Source organism: Phyllobates terribilis, unplaced genomic scaffold (genome assembly GCF_046119375.1).
Source record: "Phyllobates terribilis strain yellow unplaced genomic scaffold, ASM4611937v1 Scaffold_1__5_contigs__length_1240528914, whole genome shotgun sequence".
Taxonomy (NCBI): domain Eukaryota; kingdom Metazoa; phylum Chordata; class Amphibia; order Anura; family Dendrobatidae; genus Phyllobates; species Phyllobates terribilis.
In genome coordinates, this window is record NW_027362761.1 from 184,427,111 (window position 1) to 184,435,177 (window position 8,067).

The 8,067-nt window shown below is 46.1% G+C and overlaps 1 pseudogene; it reads right to left on the minus strand.

Moving 5' to 3' along the window:
* Nucleotides 1-4,617: 4,617 nt before the first annotated feature.
* On the minus strand, nt 4,618-5,695 carry LOC141166257 (MOB kinase activator 1B pseudogene; annotated as a pseudogene).
* Between the last annotated feature and the right edge of the window lie 2,372 nt (nt 5,696-8,067).

Consider the following 8,067-nt stretch of genomic DNA (forward strand, 5'->3'; position numbering starts at 1 on the left):
GAAGGCCAAATATTTTTTCAGAGCTAGATGCAGACAAAAAATTATTTTGAATTTGCAACGTGATGGAGGTTAGTATAGATGGACTAATAGAACAAGTCCCACACACTGCTAGAAGGCCAAATATTTTTTCAGAGCTAGATGCAGAAAAAAATTATATTCAGTTTGCAACCTGAAGGAGGTCAGTATAGATGGACTAATAGAACAAGTCCCACACACTGCTAGAAGCCCAAATATTTTTTCAGAGCTAGATGCAGAAAAAAATTATATTCAATTTGCAACCTGATGGAGGTCAGTATAGATGGACTAATAGAATGATGCTATGCCCAAAAGATTTTACTTCACTAGGTGCAGTAAAAAAATTGGTAGTCTATACACATGTGGTATATCTTGCAACACAGATAGGCTACTCCACTGACTAACACACTCTGCAATAGGCCAAAAAGGATTAGCTTTGCTAGATTCAGCCAAATGCTGTGAAAAAAACTTGCACAGCACTGGCACAGACCTGCCTGGCAAAAACTGATAGGAACTGATGTAACCTAGTCCTGAAAAGGACTGCAATTACAATTAGTCTTTACTCCCACAACCTATCGATTTAAGAGCACAGACCTGCCTGATAAAAGTCGTAGGAAATGCTGTAACCTAGTCCTTAAAAGGACTGCAATCACAACTATTCCCTACTCCCAAGCTATCTGTAGATTTGTGCGAAAATTGACTTGAATTTAACAAGGTATAGCGCACACAGCAACAGCGGTGCCGTCTAACCCGCAGCTGCAGCAGTGAGAAAATGGTGGCGACGGGGAAAATGGCTTGGTCTTATAGGGCAAGGACATGTGACATACACTGCCAATGACACATGCCCTTGCTTGTGTGAAAAAAAGCACTTCGCTCCGTGTGTGCACTGCTGATAGGCTGACAGATTGCACCTCCCCACTGTAAATGCGGGAAAGAGAAAAAAAAATGGAGATCTTTATTATTCCTGCAGAGATCCATCCTCTGCCCCTCCCCCCGCCCCGCTGTACACTCAAACTACGTATTAACATTAATTTTCATCATTACTGAGAAAAAATCCAGTTATGATTTTGGTGCACGAACAGTTATCGAACATAACCTCGAACAGCCGAATTTTTCTCAAATCGTTCGTGTTCGCCGAACGGCTCGAACACCGCCCAAAACAGCTTGAATTTGAGATTGGCGAACAGTTCGAGTCGAATAACGCTCATCTCTACTCACCAGTAGTTTCCAGACGATCAACCAGCTCAGGGTTCAGGGACAACTGACTTTCAGCTTCTTCCCCCTCTATGCTTACCCTGAGCTGACTCACAGCTACAAATTCACGAATTTTCATCTTGACCACTTCCACTTCATATTTATCTTTTGTTACCCTGCTCTTAGCTCTCCTCAGGTCCACCTTCTCATGGTATAAGGGAGTGAGTACAACGTGTTTGCCCTTTTCCTTCTCCAAGGAGGCCTCGCTCACCGATTGATACTTTGTCAGGCGACTTTTGAGCCCGGAAACCTCTTCCTCTAGTTCTGTCACTCGCCTCTCAGCGGCCCGTCTCTGAAGCTCTTCCTACTTCAACTGCTCTTTTATCAGTAGAGTTCTCTCAGACCTCTCTTGCTTCAAATGGGCCTGAAGCAATTCCTTGAGCTCCCTGAACTCGGCTCTTACTTCCACTGAATCATCCAAGCTCGCATCACTCGAGGAGGTATCTGCTTCATACCTCCCCTCACCAGCGGCCAACTCCTGGCCCTGGTCTGTGGCTTCTCCGTTGGACTCCTCCATCTTTTTCCGCTCAGCTTCCATCTTGCTGACTGTTTCTTTAAGGCACGTCTCAGCCCTCTGGAGAGTTTCACAGGACATCTGTAGCTCCTTCACCTGAGCTTCCTGACCTAGGGTCTTTCCACGGAGATCATCATTCTCCTCACGGGTCTCTTGCAGAGTGGTCTCACCCACTTGGCGCACGTGCTCTGCACCCGCCTTATCCTCCTCTAGTTTTTCTTTTACCTTGAGGAGATCCTCATAATCTCTCTTAAGTTGTTGCAGTTCCATACCGAACTTTTCATCACACTCCTTCTTGGTGTCACACAGCTCCTGGTTGAACTGTTCGCGCAATCGTTCTAGGTTTTTTTCACGCCCAGCAACTTCATGCTGCAGCGCCTCTTTGAGGGCAGACAGCTCTAACTGTACCAGGGAGAAGCGATCTTTCACCTCGCATAACTCATCTTCATACACCGCTTTGTCAATCTGTAATTGAAAAACCTCCTCCTTGATTTTACGGCGGTCCTCCTTAATTCCGTAGAACATTTCCTTCCAATGGTTAATTTCCGCGTTGCTTCCCTCCATGTCTCGCTGCCAGTTCCTCATAACCTGGTATATTTTCTGCTGCTCAGACTCCAGGTTCAGCTGGTCTGAGGACACGTTCCCCAGGTTTTCACATAACTGCTGCACATCAATCTGACACTGCGGCCTGATAGGCTCCTGCTCTTGGTCATGACTGGCCGCCTCCACTTTCAGGGCTGTCGGATCCTGATCCGTCAGTCTCAGTACCGTACCGGAGGTTGCTACTGGCAACATCATCTCCTCTTCTACCTCTAAAGGAGGATCCACACTTGAAGCATAGGCACACAGTACTATATTCTCTTTATTTTCATTTTCAGGGAGTACTACCGGAGCAACCTTTTTGTGGCCCTTTCGCCGTCGACAACGAGAGGGGGACTCTCTCCCCTCGTCTAGCCCCTCCTGACCGAACTCACTTTTTACTTTCATAGTGTCACAGTCAGCTACGGGGTCTGTGTCACTCCCCATGGAGTTGTGGACTAACAGGTCACCTCCCACTTTGACGTCACCCCCTTCTACTGGAGTTACCCCGTTATCAACGGTCACATTGTCATTTTTAGGAGGTACCAACCCACAACCAGTAACAATTTCCAGTTTTCTGCAGTCCACACTCTTGTGAAAATCCGCCCCTTTTTTAGACTCTGCCCCCTTTTTAACAACCACACCGGCAGGGTAATTTTTACACAAAAAATCAGCAGTAGTCTTAGGACTCAGTTCACAACATCTCTTACCACCTCCCCGGGCACTCTGGGACAACACTGGCACCCCCGGAGAGTCCATAGAATGGTCCACTGCCGCCATTCCATATGGTGCCCACAGCTCCTGCGGTTCCTGCACCATGTCCAGTAAAAGTTTCCCAAATACCTGCTCCGGTCCCAACCGGCCCTTCAACCGCTCAATAGCTCCAGACAGATCTGCTGCTTTGCTCACAGCCATCGCGGTACGCTGTTCACACTAGAACTTCACAGCTCTCCTGGAAAAAATATTCGTGGCCCCGCCGAGCCACTGCAAACCAGGTTTGAGTGCGACGATAATCTTCGCAATCCCGCCGAGTTGCAGCCAGATGCTTTTAATTTCGTGAGCCCCGCTGAGCCACAGCAAACCAGGTTTGAGTGCGACGCCAATCTTTGCAACCCCGCCGAGTTGCAGCAAACAACCGGATTTGAGTGCGACGCCAATCTTCGCAACCCCACTGAGTTGCAGCAAACAACCGGATTTGAGTGCAACACCAATCTTCGCACCCCGCCGAGTTGCAGCAAGATGCTTTATCTACACTCGTCGTCCTGTGTCGTTGCCCGTTAGCAACCGGGTTGTCGTTGCCGCTAGCAACCGGGCTGCCGCTACCCGCATTCTCCACCATATGTAAGGCAGCGCTAGACATCATAATGGGGGATACTCGCTGCACCGGGTAAATTAAGCACACGTGCAATGTCCTTCCGGTATTTAAACAATGCTCAGCAGTTTATTACTTCATAAGCTACAGTTCACCAGGTCCAACTCCGTGGCACGCCGACACACATATCTATATAATGTTCACAAGCCAAGTGGCACACAGGCCCACTTGTTCCAGGTTACAGCCTACAGCAAGGTAATAAATTATCAATGTCCATATCAATGTTCATGTAACAAAGTGTATTACCTTTGCCGGGTTTAGTTGCTGCAGTCCATTTAATCCGCCACCACTGTGGCCTTGTGGCTTCCCAGGTAGGGATCTCCAGCCATCGTCCCGTCTAAGGCTACTGGAATATTTCACTCACACCTATCCAGTCTGCGCCTTTCCGGATTCTTCACCAAGCCGCTGCCTTCCAAGGCCACTGGCATCTACACAAGATCCAGGCTCGACCTTTCAGGCTGCCAGGCTTCATGGTATCACGGTGTCCCACACACACACACAAGGAACAGGCCTCACGCCCAACACACCGAACACACCTGTCTCAAATTACCAGGGTTTATATATCCTGTGCACACACACACAAACTGACAGGACCTTGCTAATGTCACAGTCATGTGATCAGTCAGCTGTGTGTATAGGTCCTGTGTGCTGTCCCAGTCATGTGTACAGACCTTTACTGGGCATACAGGACCTGTGTGATGTCACAGTCATGTGACCAGTCACCTGAGGGGAAAGGTATATGGTCAGGTAAAACACATCCTAGACCATTACCGTAATGCAAGCACGTCGCTGCATTACAACACAGACATGCAAAATAACACGCATATATAAGAAACGCATGCAAACACGCACATAGACACACATGCAGATATGCACACATTTGGCTGCTTACTACATTAGCTAGGAAATCAGCAAGCATTCATGTAATTACAGTAGCCTTAGTGGTTGAGTAGAAATTGAGGCGTATTTTAATTAGGCACATTTTACATAACAACCTCCTCAGTGCAGTAAAGGGTGTGCAAAGTATTACAAGGGTACGACTGATTCCTTCTCCTCTGACACGGCTTATGTAAAATACAATCAACTGGAATCACTAGAAGGCAAGAAAATAGATACATCATATTCCCTTTGTAAGCACACACGCAAAAAAAGAAACAAAAATCAAATTGGTTTTGGCTGTTATAAATGAAACATAAATGATAAAACAAAGCTTGCTCGAACAAAAGGCATCTGTGCATTTGTGGCTTGATTCTTATCTATCCTTGGACGTCAGCTTTTCAATTAGTTCCTGCAGAGGAGCTTGTTCTCTTCTGTCAATTAGGTTGAACTCCTGGACAAAAAATATAAAGTGCTTAAATGACGTGTTGAGATGTGCCTCTTCCTGCAACAGAGTCAAAGTGCTGGTGATAGATGTGGGCATAGACTCGGAAAAGTCGCTTTAAAATAATTTTCGCTACGGACATAAAGTTCTTCGGAAATGGAACTCCTATTTTTGAGGGGAAAAGTGTTTCATCGTCAAGATGGTTTTGTACCCAGGTCATTAGATAATCAATATATTTGGGAGCAGAGCACTTAATTGGCTTCTTGATATTTGTTCCGTCTGCCCAATGATATTCATACTTTGGACCAGCTGACATAACCGAACAACTTTCCTCTGTACAGAAATCTGTGATGGTCCCATATAACATATTTATCTGGTTGAAACAATCTACAGTGTTTACAGCCACCCACTCATTGAGATCTTCTCCCTCTGGCAGCATGACAGCCATGCGCAGGTTCCCACTACCCAGAGTGGCTTCCGCATGTTTTAACAACTCGTACTGATGGGAGCCCTCAGGAATACTTTTTTTTGGCTTAAAGGTTTTCGAAGATTGATTGCCAAACAAGAAGCTCATCTCCTTGCTAAACCGGCAGCAGCAGGGACAGCAGCAGAGCGCAGGAGGTGACAGTCCACTCAACAGCAGCTCACGCTTATAGACATGTATGCAGACACACACGCAAATATGCACACAGACATGCACGCTGATATGCATGCAGACACACACAAAGACATGCTTAGAGACATGCATGCAGACATGCAATCAAATACGCACATACACATACGCAGATATGCATTCAGAAATGTACACAGACATGCATATATACACAGAGCAATAAACCGATATATAGACCTGCAGGCACATACATATTTGAAGACTTACTTACAGAAATTCACATGAAAAGACATACAAACATACAGAATACTGTATGTATATACATATATATATATATATATATATATATATATATATATATATATATATATATACACTATATATAAATATAAATATATATATATATATATTATACACGGTGGGGACGGAAAGTATTCCGGCCCCTTTAAATTTTTCACTCTTTGTTTCATTGCAGCCATTTGGTAAATTCTAAAAAGTTTTTTTTTTCTCATTAAAGTACACTCTGCACCCCATCTTGACTGAAAAAAACAGAAGTGTAGAAATTTTTGCAAATTTATTAAAAAAGAACTGAAAAATCACATTGTCATAAGTATTCAGACCCTTTGCTCAGTATTGAGTAGAAGCACACTTTTGAGCTATAGTATAGCCATGAGTCTTCTTGGGAATGATGCAACAAATTTATCACACCTGGATTAGGGAATCCTCTGCCATTCTTCCTTGCAGATCCTCTCCAGTTCCGTCAGGTTGGATGATGAACGTTGGTGGACAGCCATTTTCAGGTCTCTCCAGAGATGCTCAGTTGGGTTTAGGTCAGGGCTCTTGCAGGGCCAGTCAAGAATGGTCACAGAGTTGTTCTGAAGCCACTCCTTTGTTATTTTAGCTGTGTGCTTAGGGTCATTGTCTTGTTGGAAGGTGAACCTTCGGCCAAGTCTAAGGTCCAGAACACTCTGGAAGAGGTTTTTATCCAGGATATTTCTGTTCTTGGCCGCATTCATGTTTCCTTCAATTGCAACCTATTGTCCTGTCCCTGCAGCTGACAAACACCCCCATAGTATGATGTAGCCACCACCATGTTTCACTGTTGGAATTGTATTGGGCAGGGGATGAGCAGTGCCTGGTTTTCTCCACACATACCGCTTAGAATTGTCACCAAAAAGTTCTATTTTCGTCTCATCAGACCAGAGAATCTTATTTCTCATAGTCTAGGAGTCCTTCATGCGTTTTTGAGCAAACTCTATGCGGTCTTTCATATGTCTTGCACTGAGGAGAGGCTTCCATTGGGCCACTCTGTGTCACGGGTGTGTCGCCACGAAGATCGTCACGAGTACACAGCCTGACTTCTCGCAGCTCACTTGTTGGTGCTTTGTGTTTTTCGGCAGTGAGGGAGTTAATTCTCTCTCTCTCTGTGCTAGACGAGGTCCAGCCTCGCCCAGCTGCAATCAATACTGCTGTAGTGAGACTCCTTCAAATGCCTGCTGGTCTGTTTGGGAACTGTCGGTGAAAGCATTTCATTCAGACTAACAGAGCGGATCGTGGTGTTTGGAGTTTCTGAGATAAGTGTATTTGGAGTGTTTTTTCCCTTCCTCGCTTTATCATTTATCTCCTTTCCCGTTGGTGTTCCCTCTGTTGTAGTTGTGTAGTTGTTGTATGCAAGGTGGTTTTGGTTTTTCCCTTGTACTGTCTCGTTCGTCTAAGTACTGTGTGTGGGCATATTATTACTTGTCCCCTTTTGTTGTGATCGGGGTCCTTCTCAGGACTAGATTACTTAGGTGCAGGGATCCTCAGGAGGTAGGGGTTACGCTGGCGGCCTGGACCTCTGTACCTTTAACAGTACCTCTAGGTTGAGGGACTAGTCAGGGCCCCAGCTTAGGGTCAGCTTAGGCCCCCTACCTCCAGTATACAGAGACAGCGTGACATTTTCACCGACCCACTTAGTTTTTCTCCAGCTACCATGGATCCAGTAGCCGGTCTAGCTCGGCAGTTGCAGAGTTTGTCCATAGAGCTGGCGGACGTTAGGTCCAAGGTTTTGCATCCTCAGGAGCAAGCCGGACCAGAACCTAAAGTAGCTCTCCCTGACAGGTTCACTGGGGGGCGGGACAAGTTTTTTGTTTTCCGGGAGGCATGCAAGTTGTACTTTCGGCTGCGGCCTCGGTCATCGGGGAGTGAAGAACAAAGGGTGGGAATTGTCATCTCGCTCCTACAAGGGGACCCACAATCTTGGGCGTTCTCTCTTCCCCCGGGCTCCCCGGCTCTCCAGTCAGTGGATAGGTTTTTCGCTGCTCTGGGACTCGTATATGATGACCCAGATCGGATCTCCCTTGCTGAGTCTAAGTTACGTAGGATCCAGCAGGGAGATCGTCCGGCGGAGGAATTCTGTT